Genomic DNA, 19857 nt, shown 5'->3' with positions numbered 1-19857 from the left:
GCATAGAAAACAGATGAGGGCATCTGTTTTTGCTCAAATCAACGCTCAACGCTTTTGCTCAACGCGTCCAACTGCATCCCATTACGGACCCTTGTTTTTTTTCAAAACGGATTATCCAGGTGTTTCGGTTGTTCGAAATCCCTTCTAGCGCTCAATACCGAAAACAAAATTAGTGACCACGAAGTGGATCGAAGCAGATGTTAACGCAAACGATCGATCAGTTTTTGGACCTTTCTAAAAAAATATAGGTAGATAGCTTATAAAACGTATCGAATTTCAAAAGTTTCGGTCACTTACTACTTAATTTACAGTTTGTTTTTATCTCCCGTGTGAGTCCTGTCAAAATTCTGTTAAAATAAACACCACTGTTACCCAGATTTGGAATTGTAAATTAGAGATTGTGTGCACGCGCGTTTGTCAACCGTTATCAGATTTTTTGACACATATGGGAGACGTTATCGCAAAAATCTCTAGTGAATCAATAAATGACCGACTGTTCAAAAGGAGGGGATGTTTAACAACAATATAACCCGCATATAGTATATTTTTTAATAATTAAATCAAATATAATTATCTCAATTATCGCTATTTATCATAAACCGTTATTTTTATAATTCAATTATAAAATGATTCAACGGCACCAAACCAACCAAACCTTTTTATAGTTGCGATCTACTTCTTTCTATAAAAAATCTTCAAGTTTAAAAATATATAATCTTTATTAAACATCTTAGATGAAAAAAATACAATTTAAAATATAATCATTAGAAACATAATAGTCCAGTCAAATAAGGCGAAATAAAGGCTAAATCTCGGAATGAAAGATAACAAGCTGAAATTTTGCACAGACTTTCATTTTGATGTTCTAAGGACAGGGTGAAAAGTCTCATAAAATATCGTGTCTGCTAATCAAGATATCAAAGTTCAAAGGTCACAAAATTTGTTTTTTTGCAAATATCTCGCGTTTTATGCGTCGCACGTCATTAGTTGCTTTACAAAACTTAAAAAGCATAACATTTTCTACAAGTTTGGTTAAAATATTTGTTTTGTATCATTAACCGTTTTTGAGATATAGCGCGAAGAGTGGGAGGCGTAGATCCGTTTATAGAATCCAGCGAGTATTTCTACCTGCTTAACTTGGTATAAGCTTTGAAAAAGTAAGCAATCGTGAAAAAAGTGGTCTCGGCAAGATGATAAGATCATTTCCAAATTAAGAGAAAAATATTTAACTGATATTATAATTACAACGAAGATTGGATCATTCCCTATTTTTTCTTTTCGCGATGCTCAAGCTTAAATTTTATCCATAGCTTGGTATGAAAATAAAAAAGGCACTTCGGAAGAAGAACACTTGCGCGTAGTGGAAGCTGCTGCGGCGATTATTAGAGAAGATATTCGATCTTCTGTTGTTGAGACCAAGTCCTATCCGCCCCCGAGTAAAATATTAACGAAGAAATTCCGAAAACTTTATTACATTTTCTGCAAGAAGTTATTATAGAGAACAGAAAAGGAAAGACGGGGCATTTACAACGAAATACACAGCTATAAGTCATGATATAATGACTTCCATACGAAAGCGGTCCTTTTCTTCGCAGTTAATAATAGGCCTATCTGTATTTCTTCATAGAATAAATACAGATAGGCCTATTAATAACTGCCAAACATCCAAAAATACTTTTGGATGTTTTGTCAAGTTTAGGTTTTTTCGCTTCATATAGTGATACTGTAAAATGTTATATTTCAGCTGTTTATCACCCACAGCCTCGTAATCAACCATCAGAGTCAAGTGCCTTAGTACAGTATGCAGCGGATAGTGCAGAAAAATTCTTATACTCTTGATGGCTATAATACTGTTCATATAATGGGAATGATAAAAATAATAACTCCAAAATCTGAAGTTATATCCGATGACCGCATAAAGAAATTTACAACAAAACCAAGTGCAAAGGAGTTAGCAGCACTATCACATATACCCCTTCTAGTGTATGAAAATCATGTCGTACCCGGATTGAGCAAGAGATTCAAGTTCAAAATTTTAATGATGTAGAAGAACCAACCGAACAAATATTTAATATAGTTGATTTGTTGTGGATGTATGGAAAGGGGAAAAATATCTCACCGTTGCCAGGGTGGAATGGATTTATTGAACAACTTACAAAAAACAATGAGAACTTTGTAACTTCTCGGATTCTGTTTCTTACTTTTATTCATCATCCTGCGAGTAATATGGACACAATTTACATCACATTACAGTGTGCTATAAACACTGCCAAGAAACATGAACAAATAACATGCTTAATAACTTTTGATCAGCCGTTGTACATAAAAGCACGTGAAATCGTAGCAGCTTCAGATGCTAACTCAGACTTGTCCAGAGTAGTTGTGAAACTAGGATGCTTTCATATGCTTATGTCTTTTATTGGATGCATAGGGTATATAATGAATGGATGCGGAATCAAGGAAGCTCTCAATACAATTTATGCTTCGAATTCTGTCGACAAAATGTTGGATGGTCACGCTTTTGCAAGAAGTATCAGAGACCATACGCTATTACTTTTTGCATTATCGATGATGATTTTTGAAGATATGGAGATTGAAAGCTATAATGCTTTAGATGGGTTCATTCAGCAGATAACAATTTGCGATGTTTCCTATGAAACTGTGGAAGAATGTGCAGGTAACTCTGGCTCCGTAGTTTACATAGCGCTTTCCTACAAACGGATGCGTGCTTCCCACTCCCCGCGCTATATCTCGAAAACCATTAACCATACGAAGAAATAAATTAAAAGAAACTTGTAGAAAATTTTATTTTCTATAAGTTTTGTGAAACATCTAATGACATGCGATGCAAAGGAGGCGAGATATTTGCAAAAAAACGATTTTTATGACCTTTGACCTTTGATATCTTGATTAGCAGACACGATATCCTATGAGACTTTTTACCCTATCTTTAGAACGCCAAAACAAAGGTCTGTGCAAAATTTCAGCTTGTTATCTTTCATTCCGAGGTTAAACCCTTATTTGACTGGACTATAATATAAATAACTAAAAATAGGAACATAGTAAATACTACATTTGGTACAATATTATTAATTAGATTGTTGACACTGCCCAAATTTAGCAATATTTAAAAGTCGGGATTATACGATGAAAGAGATAATCGTTAAGATTGGTCAAGAGGATCACAACTTAAAGAATTTCGTATATCTGATTTTATAATGTCAGAAAATGCGGATTAAGCAAAGTATGTGAAACCAAAACATGACATTAATTTTCGTTCCACATTTGTGAGGATTAGGTATTTTTATTAGGGGCATTTCCAAATACAATCTTTGGATTTTAAATATACATAAATCATTCTTAAGATTTATTGTTTCCAATTCTAGTTCATTTTGATTTGCTTAACATATTGTAAAGGTTTTACTGGCGATTTCTTCGATGTTGATATCTTTCTGAAAGGAATTTGTAAAAAAATAGTGTGATATTTTCAATCTTTTCAAAGTTATTGAATCTCGCCTTAAATTACTACATTTTTAATTATATTTGTTGAGTTACTCTTTTACTGAAAAATCTTTAAATACCATACGGATAAATATTAATAATTGTGCAGTATCACATCAGATTTATCAAATTGTATGGAAACAGTTACGCATATAATTATATCCTCTTTGAGTTGACTTATTATATCTTCACTTAATTTTTTAATTCGTCTCGTGACTGTATCTCTCAAAAGTTATAAATCTTTAATTTGATCAATAATATATATTTTATTTTTAATACAATAGACCCCCAATAACACCGTAAATTTCACGATGCGTGTAGTTGGGGGACTATACTCATACAATTTTTGCAATACGTACGTACGAAGCAGGCGCGTGTGGTGATATATCCTCCCTTTAGCTCGCTCATACATAAAGTAACCGGTGCGAGTGAGAGAGGAGAGCATGCTCTTATATGGGTGACCAGACGTCCATATTTACGGGACAGTATGTCTCACTGCTTAGAGTAAGGTCGTTGGGACCGTTAAATGTTCCATATTTAATTAATTGTCGGTAAAAACTATATTCATAATATATCTGAGAAAATTTTATTTCAATAAATATTTTTAAATCATTCAGGATAGTAGTATTTCGGTTTTACGGACAGACGATAAATGGCGAGATGTTTTCTCCGAGCGACGGTGGAGAAGCTGGCGCAGGGATGATGTCTGTGGGAGGTATTGTCTTGTTTTTTATAATTTAATTAAAGAAAACAGGTTCAATAAAAGATTTTGCAATATTAAGTATTAGTTATGTGATATTAATTCTACTATACGTTGTCTTTGGCTTCGTTTTTTGAATAAAGAAATTAGAGATGGACGCATTATAATATAGTGTGTCCACCAACTGCGAGTGCCTGTATTAGACGAACGCTAACTGCGAGTGCCTGTACCATTCGATTGGTTAAAAAATCAGATAATGCTCATTGAGAAGTTTTCATATATTTTAAAGAATACTATAAGGCCATCAGTGTGAAATTAGGATTTAGAATTATAATTAGTTTTATTTAAAAAATACATTATTGTAATTAGTGTATTAAAACGATTTACTTAACATATTGACACGATCTAAATATGAAAACTAAACCTATTCATTTTTTATTGAATGAAGGCATGGCTAAAGTTTTGTCGCGTCATTGAAAAGTATTCTTGTTATGGTTTTTAAACACTTCAAGATAGCAAGAAAGCAAGTATGTCTTTTTATGAGCATATGGGTAATGTTTTATGTTATTTATAGCACGGCGTGTGTTATTTGTGCCACTTAAAGAAAAAATTAAGAAATGGGTTTTCGATAATCAAGATTGTTGCGACAGCTGATCTTGTTTCATTATACAATTTTAAATTATATTTGCTCTCAAAAATGTGCCGTTTTATTATAAAATATGAAAAGATCTTACTGTCGAAAATGTCCCGTATGCATTCCCGTATTCGTATATCCTAAATTTGTTCACCCTTATCTTTATACATCTTATCTCTCACTCATTCTCGTCACTTAACACGCGAGTGAGCGAGAGGCGCCGTAGGCGGACAATGTTAGCTTACGTATGCATATTGCATCGCAGGGGAGTTAAACTCAACAACTTATATTTACATTTTTCAGTCATATTTTTAACTGAAATATTTTTGTAAGGACTGTATTAAAATTACTTTATTTTTAAACAGAGATTTATTTACGAAGAAAAATATATTAAACATATGAATAAAATAAAAAGATTTATTTATTGTACAAAGAAAAATATATATATATACAATTGGAAGAACAAATAATTCAGAAAAAAATAACAAGTATGAATCAATCAACAATCACTCTCGCCGTCATCCAAAATCAAGTTCCAACGACACGATTTTTTTAAGCTGGTATAATATCTTCATCGCCTTCTGTTCTATTATTATCTTGACTTATGTTTCAGATTGACCATTTGTAATCTGACGTTCTTTTTTGAAATTGGTTTTTAAATTTTGCAGAATGTTCGGTTTAGTGATCAAAATTAATAAAATGAATTTTCAGCTCTTTTGCTAAATGTAGTTTTTGATTAAGATTTTCCAAATTATAATTTTTAACGTTAAAATTATCATTATTAAAACTTACATCAATATTTGTAAAAATTTTCTGTTACCTCTTTATCATCTAATTCTATTTGATAATTTATTAATTTGTTAATATCTTCCCTGCAGTGGCGTAGCGAGGGTATGTGGTGCCTGGGCGATCCTTAAAATTGCCCCCCCCTTATACATTTTTACATGGTCATAAAATCAGCATTTCTCAAAATAATTATTTTTTTATTGTTAAGCTCTTGCTATTCGTGAATATATATTTTAGTGCATTTAGGGTTAAGTACCACACTAGACGATCCCATCGCAAATATGCCGCCCCCAAGCAAGTGCCGCCCGGGGCGGCCCGCCACCCTCGCCCGACCATAGCTACGCCACTGCTTCCCTGTTCAGGTCCTCCAAGCCTAAAGATCGAGAAGTATTAATTAAAATGTTACTCGAGTATTTATTCATATGTTATATTAAATTCTCTTTAAATTATAAATACGTTATCTCCATGTTCTAGTCCAGTGTTGAGCAAACTTTTTTGGGAGCGGGCCAAAAAACAAAAGAAAAAAATTAGCTGGAAAATATTATTTATTCTAAAATTTAAAAAATAATATACAAATATTAATGGGATGAATGAAAGTGCAACAGCATTTTTAAAAGTTCCTTATATTGCTGTTCAAACTGCAACGTATTACTGATGCTAAATGATCATCCGTCAGTCTATTTCTAATAGGATTCTTACTACGGTTCATGGTAGAAAACACTTGTTCACATATATAAGATGAAGCAAACATGGCACTGATTTTCTGGGCGTGAGAAACTTGCTTTTGATAATGATTTGTAAAACTCTACTTTTGGAACATTGAGAGACCAACTGCTTGAGATGATTGTTAGATTGTAATTCAATTAATTGAAGCTGAAAATCCGGCCTTACTGCTTCACAATTTATGTTGAAAGCAGGGCTGTGGAGTCGGAGTCGGAGTCGGAGTTGGAGTCGTGGAGTCGTGGTGTTTTGGCCGGAGTTGGAGTCGGAGTCGGAGTCGTGAAAAATGAGCGACCCCGACCATTTTTTATATAAAATGCATTTTTTTAAATTATGAAATTTTAAATGCGTAATAATGAATGTGTATAGCGTATGCATATAAAACGTGTAGAAGAACACCAAAAATACCTGATAAAATTAAACTTTTTTGAGTCGGAGTCGGAGTCGGAGTGGAGTCGTGTTATTGGTGAAAATCGGAATCGGAGTCGGAGTCGGAGTCGTGTTTTTTTTAACGACTCCACAGCCCTAGTTGAAAGGCATGATGAAAATATCCAATTCTGTTTGAATGGTATTGAAATTTGTATTCAAATTCAATTTTCAGACCATCTTCATAACTCTTAAGCTTGTCTTATTTACTGAGATAATATTAATATAGAATCCTGGTATAAACCATTTACGAAGTTTAACAGAAAGTTGATAATCCCTGCCGTTTCACTCGAGGCCATCCGAACCGAAACGAAGCTGAGCGAATTAAAAAGGAGATGCACGTAGTGTAAGAGCAAGCGAGACAAATATACTTATTCAAGACCATACCGAATCATTCTTAGCGAGCGAGTGTGACGTAGTTCGCAAACGCGTTGTTTGGGGTATGGTCGATTTTTTCAGTCGATCGTGCTAAAAGGGGTAGTGTTATTCGGGAGTTTACTGTATTTAAAAGAGTGAAACGTCTCTTTGATTAAATTTACATCAACAAATGCTTTTTTATTTTTGATTAATAATAATCCAAAGATGCAACGGTTACTCTGAGTGTTACGATTTTCACAAACATGTTATGCTGCAAAGATGAGTTAACTTTTAAATTAAAAATTTTTACATTGCGTATTTCAGTATTTCTTGGATATTTTGTGCATCATATTTGGAATGCATTGTCTTAAAATATTTTTCGACATTGTTCGCTGTCGTCACAGTTGATTTGTGTATTAAAAAACAGCATCCTTAATCACAGTAAAACAATAATCATCTTTCCATTCTTCGTGGTAATGATGTCTTCATTTTTTATTGACCTCATGACTAAGGCTAAAAATATTTTTTTAAATTACGATTTAATAATTAGAGGGGGCTGTCAACACTTAATAATCAATGCGACGCTATTTTTAATGAATTAAAAAAATATTTTTTTTATACATAAACACATAAATATTAACAACTGAAATATTTTTTATATTCATGATGTTTAGAATATTAGTAGCGTGAGCGTAGTTTACCACGGCATGGATAGATCCGCGGTGAAAAGGTTAATAGAAGAAACGTATATCTTATTAAATATATTAAAGCGTCGTATATTTAAGTACAACTTCTGGGATAATGTGATCTAATGTACGTATTATCAATGTATGTGCGTACACACATATGGAGCTTTTAAACCGCTTCGAATACAGAGCGTCGCGTCTGCTCTATAAGCGACCAGCGAGCATATATCCAATCAGTCAACGATCACAGACGACACACAGCGCCACGCAGTGGATGATTATATAACTAGGTGAATGACGGTATGCAAAGTATCCGATGCGGAATATGCATAATCCGCATTCCTTTTATATAATAATATTTTTTAGATTACACTTGTTAAAAAAATACATTTTAAGAATTAAGTAAAGATCAACTTAAAATCATGTGCCCTGGTGCATAACATCGACTTGTTGATGTTACATACCAGATTGCAGAAAAACTACAATTAGAAAATTATTCATGACTGAGAATTTATATTTAGATATTATTTTTGAGCCGCAAAAGTGTCTTAGTATGGTTGTGATGAAAAATGTACTTAAATAAATAAATATATTTTTAGTATGATTATAAATTTGACTGGTAAGGAGTTGCATTAATTGGAAGTTCCAAAATATGTTTATTAAAATTATTTATTAAAAAAATGTATACGTCTTTATAAACATTTTGCTTCTCACTTATATTACTATATGCTAGATTTTCAATAAAACAATTCTGAATTTTTGTGATTAACGATTTAGCTGCGATACTAATAAAAATGTACAAGATTGGAAAAAGAACGAATCATACGATTTTACTTGATTCATTTTTAATTACTCGTACGTATTTATGTGTTTTTAATATATCGTAATGAAAACCACTGACAGAGACGAATTCGTATATTTACATTATTTATACATTATGCGCTGTGTAGTTACACGTTGTAATCTATTATATTAATAACAATATTTTTTTAAAAGCTCAAAATTTTTACCAAAATTGATGAGTTTATTTATTCAAACACACCAATGCATAAACATACATATATAATATAGTTGTGTGCATTTTAACTCCTCTGTTGAAGAAGTATTACAAATGTAACATCTGCCGAAGACAACACCTGGTTTATCCCTTCAAAATTCATTAATCGCATGAATTAGGGCTAATTTAGAAAGTCATGGTGCTAATGACGAACATTACTTTTTTTATTTTTTATATATAAAAAATCCTGAGGTAGAAAAGTATCAAGTGTAATATTTTAAACTATTGATAACTGTTGTGGGATTAAAATGTTTTAAAAATTCGAATTATGTTTTAAAACAGACATTTTAGCAAATCAATATGTAGTTGATGTTAATAAAAAAAATTATAATATATAATTGTTCGAAATGAACTGCTGATGTGTTAGGAAGAAGAAACTTTATCTTAACGAACTCGAATTCCCCCAGTAAGTCGTCCTTTAGATTTGGAGTTTGAGTAGGAGCATAATCCATAATTAACTAAATGGAATATTCTTTTCCAAAAGGTATGTTTTCAAATATTTTTGGATCGACTGTTGAGAAGAATCATCGGCTCAATTGTAAATAAAGTGGTGCAATATGTACTTATTATATTGCAAAACAACGCTCGTTTATCAAGTCAAACTTTAAAACATCTGTAAACCAAGTTACTCGCAATTTGAGGTTCCTTTAAAATTAATTATTAAGGTTTGTATCTAGTTATGAAATTTAGTGCAAATTAAATCAAAATATTAAAAGAGACTTTACCTCACAAGTTAAAACTTTCTTAAACTATATTATATGTGTTCATGATAAGGTTATTGTTATTATATAATTATTAAAAATATAAATATGTACGTATATTGTTATATAAACGTGTGCTTTAATGTGCAATATATCAAGTGCTAGTTATGGATAAAATAAATATCATAAATAAATCTCAGTGACTGACCACCGACAGTTACAAAGCGAATCGGCGCCGACTGAATCAGCGTTCATAATCAGTTGCAATTTTAAATTTGATTAAGATCTCTTACAAGCAGATTCGGATAATAAAATTGGATTAACAAATTTTCTGTCACGGGCAATGATCGCTAATTATATGTATCGTTTGTTACTTGGCACATTGTACCGAGATTCCACACAAATTAATATAAAAAACACATTTATGTTCATGTTAGTCAAATTACCCTAAAGAGATACAATATGAATTTACCTAATACTATACTAGTGTTTAATTGCTTGTGGTTTTAATAACGTGGTGCTCTTGAAAATTATGATACGCTTCATAATTCTTTTGAACATAAAAAATTTAATTCTGAACAATGCATTTATTGAAACTTTACAAAAAGTTTGCACTGCACGACGGAACATTGGGTGAAAGTGGCCGATTTTCACGGAAATGCATGGGTCAAAATTAATCATTAATCCGCCTGCGATTTACTTTGAATGTTCAGGCAAAAACGGCGTCATGTCATTCCTTAGCATTTTTTATACATTTATATTTATTATTTATAAATAATATAAGCTTTTAATAATTGTTTCATAAATGCGTTTGGTATAAATATTATCTACTCAGTTTTAAATACCGTAAGGCCGGTTTCACACGTGCCGGATGGATTCACCAGGCACCGGGCCGGCGCCGTTTACAAAGCTTTCACACGTGGCCGGTCTCTGGCCGGTTTCTGGCCGGTTTCTTCCCAACCCGACCTATACCTCGTCAACTGATGCCAGTCATTTAGGATTAACGGCTTCACATAAGTCCTTCCACGCATTTCGCGTTAGGATTTTATTTTTGTATGTATTCTAGTAAGACAATTAAAAGAGATTACATTAATATAATTAAAATTTCGAGGTCTATTTCTTCCGCTATTGCCTAAACACGAGAAATATATTTAATAATTTTATTACAAGATACCACAATCTCTGTCAACGGCCCGGTTCATGTTTGAGTTTTACCCCCACCACACTCAACGCGGTACCCGGCGCCGGACAGTTGTAGTGAGCGCGACCGGCGACAACCCGGCAGCCAGCGTCGGGCCGGCGCCGGATGGATTCGTCCGGCACGTCTGAAATGGTCAGTACTAGCCCATACAACACCATCCCCACTACACGGCGCCGGCCCGGTGCCGGGCGAATCGATCCGGCACGTGTGAAACCGGCCTAAGTCGTGGATAATATTATGTCATTCACCTATTTTTTTCAAGTACTCTTATTTCAATAAAATAAATAATTTTACAAACACACTAATTATATACATATAATACACATGTTACTGGTTTATAACCATTTTCGTGTTTGCAATTAGTTATTAGCTACATTTAATAAAAAATAGGAATATAAAACGTTATCATTTAAGGCAAGAAATTAAAAAACCTTTCACAATTTAAGCAAAATAAAAATACAGAAAACAAACAAAAAAATAATAAGTGATAATTTAAATACATTTCATTGGGAACTTGAAATGGAAATAATTGAAAAAAATAGTAAAGTCATTGGCTTATCATGTTTATAAACGGTATTGAGACACCCTTGGGCATCAGGGATATCAAAAGATTTGAGCCACGCCTCACAATAGATCTTGAGCCGTTGATCTATTTCATTTGACTGGTTGGGCCCTATGTAGCCCTTTTAGTGCTGAATTAATTTTTATAAAAAGACGTTTTTAGTCAATTATACAATAAAACTTTAATTACGATTTTTATACGTTTATATTGATATGCTGCATCTATTATATATTCATCTTTAGGATCAAATCTTTTATTTTATTTTTTATTGTATAATTTATTAATTACGTGACTTTTTATCAAAATTTATTTAGCTCTATTTTTATTAAGCGTAGGATAAATACAAATTTCGCACTTAAGAGCCGTACACGGAGCCGCGCGTCGTCGAGGGTCTGCGCCCCGTAAACTGTGTCACTTGTAACGTTTTTAATTTGTGCTTAACCGACGCTTTCTTTCTAAATTGAATATACATTTACGTGTCCGATTTCTTATTGTGTCCGTGTCACAATGGTCATATTTGACCTTTCATGCGACTTTTTTACTCATGGACGTCATTGGGGGGGGGGGGGCAGGTGGGGAAATTGCCCCTCACTAAAATTTAGGCAAAAAATTATTGTAATTTTATCAAATAGTATCTTAATGAAATATAAATAATAAAAACGCTGAAATGACGTCCCTGTTTATAACCCTGAAATTCAAGGGGTATCCCTCAAAGAAAATTGAGAAAAAGCTCGAATCTATCCCGAAAATATTTTTTAAGATATACCATTTTAGTGAAGTCATATCGGAATACATTTTTACCGGTAGATATATATTTTTACTAGTGAAAATATAATTTATCCGGCATTTGCTAATAAAATAATATGATTTTTACTTATCCATACGTAGTAATATATATAATACATTTACATATTAATCGTTTTTTATGTACATGCGATATATAGATGTTACACTATGTTTTAAAAATATGGTAGCTATCCTGGTTGATATAACTACAGACTTCTGATATGATAATATTGGTCAAAGTATATTTAAACCGAATTTTGGGCAATAAGAGCGCGAAAATTTTATTGCTTTTGACGTGAATTTTTGACTTCTGAGAAGGGAGAATTTTTGACTTCTGAGAGTTTTTTCGAGGATAGGTAAAAAGTGATAACTCAAACATTGTACCTTAGATATCGTATTGTTGAAATATTAGAAATTTTGCTTGACATAGTTTTAATAATTTTAATTACTAAAAAATGTAATTAATTTAAAAAAGTAAAACTAATGGATATAACAAAAGGTAAAAATATAGATAATAACAAAAATAAAAATAGGAAAAAAATACCAAAAAATCATTAAGAAATATTTAAGTAAAACACAAATATGAAGTAGTAATAATACTAAAAAAAAATTAAAAATGTGAACAACGGTAAAAAATTCAAACGGTAAGATGTCTACACGGTAAAAGAAACGCTTGCTATGATATTCACAGATAAACACGGTAAAATGACCGTGAATCATATATTTAATATAATTTTCTGTACGCAGCGGAGCCACGCAGCGTAAATTACATAACCATTGGTTTCTGAGTGTGACGCCGACATTCTTAAAAAGTACCAAGATTTTAGTTCCACCCTGAACCAGCCATATTACTCAAGAGATTGAGTAGGGACATTGAACTCCTCCGTTTTTCTCAGTTGTATATATGCCAGAATTCTGCTTGAAAATATATCAAAATTTTACTTTTGTTCAGAAATTCGATTGACATATACGAGACATACAAACGAAGCTTTCGCCGAATCGACCCCAAACATTACCATATCGACCACTTTATAACACCATGATCTATAATCTTCAGTATTTTTATATTTGTTTCAAGAAAAGTGTGAAATATTTTTTATCGAGAAGCCATTTTCCATTTTCAGATAGCAGGCACGGATTTTAATGCCAATTACACCCTCTACAAGTTTGTTAAAGACAGTTCTTATTAATAATTTATGTACAATAAATCTCCTACCTTGCTTCATAAAACTCGTTGAAAACTTGATACGAATACTATTAAAATTAATAATATTTTTTCTTAAGAAAATAAATGGACCATGCCAGAAAACATAAGATTTTTCCTCACCAATTAAATTGATAATAGCGTGACGGAAGGAATTTAAGTAATAATTACTTAATAGGCGGATAATACCAAACTTACCGTGATCGCTTTAATTTTCGGTATTGTTTTTAATAATATTCTCAGGCAAAAATAGCCAAAACACACATTAGCTCTAATTTATCTAATAAAATACAATGACATGAGACTTTTTTAGCCTTTGAATAAAATAATCGTATTAAATAGCAGTGTGACCGACATACGATTTAATTTGATTTTTAAGTGGTTAATGGGGTTCGCGTTAATAAAATTCAACTATGAATTGTTTATGTGTAACTAATTTATGAGGTGATGGGAAATGACCTGCGATGAAATATGAATTAATAAACATTCGACGTAGCCAAGAGAGACTTTCAATGGCTGAGCTAAAAAAACTCAACACAAATAAAATCTCACGGTTGTAGAATGTTTATCAGTCAGAAAATCAGCCAAATTAACATTGTATGAAATGTATTCATAAGTAATAACTTAATAAATAAAGCATAAAATAATAAATACATAATTTTAAATAGTTACAATATGTTATATGTTTTTAATCAAAAATTGTCATTTATTATATATTGGGAAATAATCAGGAAGTGACAGCAATTAGGACTAATAATAATAATAATCCCGCTGCGACGGCGACGGCACGATTTTATTGCTTTTGACGTGAATTTTTGACTTCTGAGAAAGGATTTTTTTGCACTCTCCTATTGATCAAAATTCGGTTTAGATGTACTTTATTCGATTCTCACTCGTAATATTGTTATAAAAAGTCTTTACATATAAACACTTGATAATCGAGCGTTTTCACCGCGATGGCACGATTTTATTGCTTTTGACCTGGACTGAAAATTCACTATATGGCAACTCTGAACAGCAAAGAAAACACGACAAAATATCAGGTAAATAAATGCCTAATTAAAACATTTCGTATAAAATATGATTTCAGAAAATATGTCGCAACGGTGGAGAATTTTTATATTTATTTGTAGCATAGAAAGGGTTAACCCGTACATATTATTATTTATTCATGAATTTAAATTATGATGTTGAAAAATATATAAAATAAAAGCGCGGGTGGGCGAGTGAGTGAGAGATATAGGCATGCGGACCGCATGACCTTATCTCTCACTTACTCTCGTCACATAGCACACGAGTGATCAATAGAGAAAGTATCTTACCGCCTGATAAAATACCATTTTAGTTATGAGGTCCGGAATCATTGTTTTCTCGGGTGCACTATCGGAGGCCCTGCCTAGTAGAGCCTTTCTTCATCTAAATCCGGCTCTGGGTATCGCACAATATATATCACTTAATATGTTTAACCTTATTAAATATAATTTATTTTAAATACACGATTAAATTAATTAAATTAATAAAAATCACGAGAATGTCAACTGCGTGAATTAATATATTATTAAACATTGTTCATTTGTTTAGATAACAGTTAAATTATTGTTTTAGTATTTTTATGTAGTCATATCATTACCTAATAAAAATATACACATACAAAAAATAATGCTTTATTGGAAATTTTATATATATATATATTAAATATTAATTTAGTAACACTCTAAGAGCAGTTAAGAGTTTTAAATTTAAATATTAACAGAAAAAATGTAAGAGTTGTGATATAATTAGCCCTGCCCGTAGAAACTATCTCGGATTTAAGAGAATAGAAACCCCTGCACTGAGACCTGCGTATTAATTTGCTCGCAAACGTACTCATTCGACTGTTGACGTTCAGATGAATCGGAAGTGCACTATTTTAAAAGTGCTAAGTCAGTAATTGGGATAACAATCGGCTGTGATTTGTGTTAAAAACAGTGCAATAGAGCAACAGGTGCCTATAAATGTAAGTAAGATTTATATGTTTAGTTCTAAATATGTCATCATATGTCAAAATCAGCTGGACACTCTTACTGATATGTTAGATTAAACTGTGCCATCGCATTAATCACAGGAATCTGATTATTGTAAATTTATTTCAGAGAAAATATGGAGGGCGATGCCACGCGGTTGAATGCAGCACAAAACCAAGTCAGAAGAGTGCTCTTTCCGGACGAAAATAGCCTAAACGTGCAAATTATCAACCAAGAGAATGAAAGTGCTATTGTGCCATTAAATGCTGAAGCAGAGCTTGAAAAAAGCCAAAAAATATTCATCCAAAAATATAATTACGACATCAAAAACGATAGACCCGTTGAGGGTGATTTTCAATACATCGAGCCTGTAAAAGAACCTGTAGTTGAAAACGCTCAAGGACAAGTTGAGGAAGCTCCAAAAAATGTTGGAAGCGGTCCAGAGGACGTTTGATTAAAATGCATAAATGTGCACTTTTATTAAACGTCCTCTATACAATTGAAGTTAAATATCTGGAACAGTGCCAAATGATGCATAGTTTTGCAAATAACTCGTTACTTATGACCCCTATAGGTCATTCACTAAACTTCGAACTATGCATCTCTCTATATCTATATAATTTATGAAAACAAATATGTACATAGTATAGTACTACCTAGTCTCGGTTTATGTTTGACTCAACGTTTGGTTAAACTACTGTGCCATATGTGTATTCTTCGAATGATTGTGTAGTGCATTTTAAAATAGTTGGTATAAAGCATATTAATATTATTTTATATTTTATTTATTTTAATATTAATTTAGCTTATTTTTATTTTCATATAATAAGATTATAAATATTTTGATATTTTTTAACATGAATGTGTTAAAACTTTGACGAATCTAGACCTTTTTTAAGCTTCATGTGTGAGATATAAATTATATAAATTCATTGGTTAATATTTATTTATATTAATGTACAACAAAACTTTTGCCACAAAGATTTAATTATTATTTAAGTAATATCCTGGTTTTCTATTGATGATTTGGTACTTTACTTCTGAAAATTATAAACACAAAATGTTGCAAGTTAATTGGTTTTACATCGTTTTTTTACAACAACATAATTTATATTTTTTATTCATTCCTATTGCAAATGATTTAATATTGCTTTTCAATATTTCAAACAATAAAATTGATTGTCTTGATGTGTTACATTTAATGTACTAGAAATTCATAATTATTTAACTGTTATCAACAAGTTTATTGAATATAGATAAAAAGGAAATAATCAAAAAGATAATAAAATATAAATTGTAGATATTAACTTTTTATCTATAAGAGTGTGGTTTTATTTCAAAGAATATACAACCATTTTCGTTACTTGTTTTAAGGACAATCAATTTTTTTAGTTTGAAATTTTAAAAATCAATTTTAAATCTTTGTAAAATAATATTTTTTAATTTATTTAATTTAAATAAATTAAATAATAAATAATACAACATTGTTTAAAGTGATGATGATAATAAGTTACTACTATTATTTTCTACAAAAATACCATTTTTTACTATAATAATGTAGTGTCCACTTCTATAGTTGTATTTTTTAGCATATTTATTTTGTATTTTAGACTTTGCTTATTACTTTACAATATGTTATACTTTAGGAGGAAAAATATACATGTAATAATTTATTTAGATTACATTATATTGCGGTTTTGCTACAGTATATATATAAAGTGTCTTACCTTAGCGAAGGGGGGGAATGTTTTTTGTCATATATTCTTATTTACGAATAATATATATATATATATATATATATATATATATATATATATATATATATATATATATATATATATATATATATATATATATATATATATATATATATATATATATATATATATATATATATATATATATATATATATATATATATATATATATATATATATATATATATATATATATATATATATATATATATATATATATATATATATATATATATATATATATATATATATATATATATATATATATATATATATATATATATATATATATATATATATATATATTATATTGTATCATGTAACCAAATAAGTCACAGATAATGACTTAAAATCGTTGTTCGTCGGCATTTTTTGAATATTTCAGAATATAAAAAAGCTAGTAATATTTACACAAAAAAAATTTAAATTATACAAGGTTAATTTGTTGCTATGGAATAATTTGGGGTGTAATTTTTGAAATAATATTATTTTTTTGTTGAAAAAAATGCGATTAAGTACCTTTACGAAATTATTTTTCAGTTTTACATATAAATTACATCTTTGCGGCAAAATTTTTGTACATTATTGCGTATTCATATTAGTAGAATTAATCGTTCTGCAATTATAGTATCATTATTTTAATACTGCTAATTTGATTAATGAATTTAAGTTCTATTTCAACGGTAAAATTAAAAAGTAATTAATAAATATTACTGTATTAACTATTTAAAAAAAAATACAATGATTATGTGTACTAAACAAAAATCAACAATATGCTACTTAAATACTGCAAAAAACCTCTCAAATTTGTAGCACTGTAAATTTAAAACGAATAAATATATTTTTAACAAAGCGAGAGGTATTGTGATGGGCTCATAAGCAATACATATATAAAAATATCTCCTTTTGATATTGGGATATCTATACTAATTAATTATTTATTTTTTTATTATTTAAACTGTCGACATAACATAAGTTTCCAATAGGCCTGCATGTCAGCGATTATTTTAAAAAAGGATACAAAAATATTTTTTAATTAAGTGTGCATTATTTTTTTAAATAATACCATTATGGTTGCCTCCTTTCAATCTTGTGCTTTGAAATCGTTAGTGCATATATAAAATATGTGTCAAACTTTATTATGTTTTAAAAGTACATTTCAATACACATCACATAAAAAATTGTTGCCAAAAACACTAAAATTAAAATGCACAGATAATTATTGTATACTTTTAAAATGCAAATAAAATTTGTATTATATTTATTACTAACATTACACATAGAAATGTGAACTTCCAAAGATTTAACATTCTGTTTTTTAATATATTTATTCCTATTTTGTATTTATGTACCTACAATAATAAAATATACTTATATCAAGTAACCATTCTTTGTCGCTTTCTCGAGTACTGGTAAACTTAATATATGCACCCCGTGACACAAAAGTGCACCACAGATCGCCAGACCATATATCCTGCAGTTTCTCGATCATGCAACGTCTTTTTTAAATGGAAACCATAACATGAAGATTTTCAGTCTCCGTTACGGTTCAATTCCGATCACCTCGCAACACACACGAGCCCACATTCGCTATGGGAACAATTGATTTTTTCTGCACCACCATAGGAATAATGAGCGCCTAAGAATACAATGGGATAGTTTAATCGTCACGGGTGGAAGGAGACGCTCAAGGATTCGCAATTTCCTACCTTTGTCTTCTGAATTTGCGACCTCAGATTGCCAACAGGATAAGGTAAAACACAATGATCCAAATGTTAAAATAATAAACAATATTATTCGAAAAATTAGGGCTACCGCATTTATCATTATTTTATATAATCTTTGATTTTTTGGGTTAATTCCTAGCATATTGAGTAACCGTTCTTGTCGTGAGTTATTTAATGTCAAGACAAAGGCAGATATATATATTTATTATTTTGTGCCTCTATAACGTCGCGAGGATTAATTATGCCGAATCTTTTATTTTAATCGAGAGTAGTCTTTCAGTTTTATCATAAATCTTTTACGATACATAGTTAATGCTGAAGAATATCATATATAAATGGTAATTAAAAAAAAAAAAATTTATCAATCGAACATTAGATGTAAGTATTTAATTAATTATGAAAAATAATAGCATTTGAGTGGCGGATGTTGGTTTTTAGGTGCTCCAACGACGTTCAATCGCATGAACTTGGCGGCGAGTTACCTCCTCTTCAATTTGGCCAGTAAAAAGGCGTGTCATTTAATGAAATACTATGAATCTTTATATAGTCGAAATACTAGAAAAACGAACACTGACTGTCCACCATTTGCTACCCCCCCTCCCTCCCCCTGGAAAAAACTGAAGATCATCCCTGATTTTAAACAAACAAATTTAAAAAAAGTCTTGAATCTATCCCAAAAAAATTTCATTCTAGTTAAATTGTATCGAAATACATTTCCACTGGTAGATATTTTTATTTTTACCAGTAAAAGTATAATTTATCTGAATTATATTTATTTACATGCCACGTATAAATGTTACAGTGAATGTGTATTTTTCAATGAAGTTATATTTTCACTAGTGAATATATATTTCTACTAGCGAAACTATAATTAATATCTATGAAACTCTATTTTACTTCAAACTCAAATCTAACCTACTGAAATTTTTAAAACTAAGTTTTAGAACTTTCATTAGGTCAAGTACATAATACAAACTAAGGCAATTCATCTCTCACGAGAAAATAGGTAGAAGTACTGACGTATTTCGCATATTGCCCATAGTTTATCT

The 19857-nt window shown here is 30.7% G+C and overlaps 1 long non-coding RNA gene across 1 annotated transcript; it reads left to right on the top strand.

Annotated features, from left to right (window-relative positions):
* The first annotated feature begins 15191 nt into the window (after nucleotides 1-15191).
* Nucleotides 15192-16096, top strand: LOC148236487 (uncharacterized). The gene is made up of 2 exons (XR_015809063.1): nucleotides 15192-15317; nucleotides 15454-16096. It is a non-coding gene; the product is annotated as an uncharacterized LOC148236487 (long non-coding RNA).
* Nucleotides 16097-19857: the final 3761 nt, after the last annotated feature.

The sequence above is a fragment of the Plectrocnemia conspersa genome, unplaced genomic scaffold (assembly GCF_051122295.1).
Source record: "Plectrocnemia conspersa isolate PC_06_02 unplaced genomic scaffold, ASM5112229v1 ptg000003l, whole genome shotgun sequence".
NCBI lineage: Eukaryota > Metazoa > Arthropoda > Insecta > Trichoptera > Polycentropodidae > Plectrocnemia > Plectrocnemia conspersa.
The sequence above is the reverse complement of the archived record's forward strand: the minus strand, read 5'-3'. Positions and strand labels throughout refer to the sequence as shown.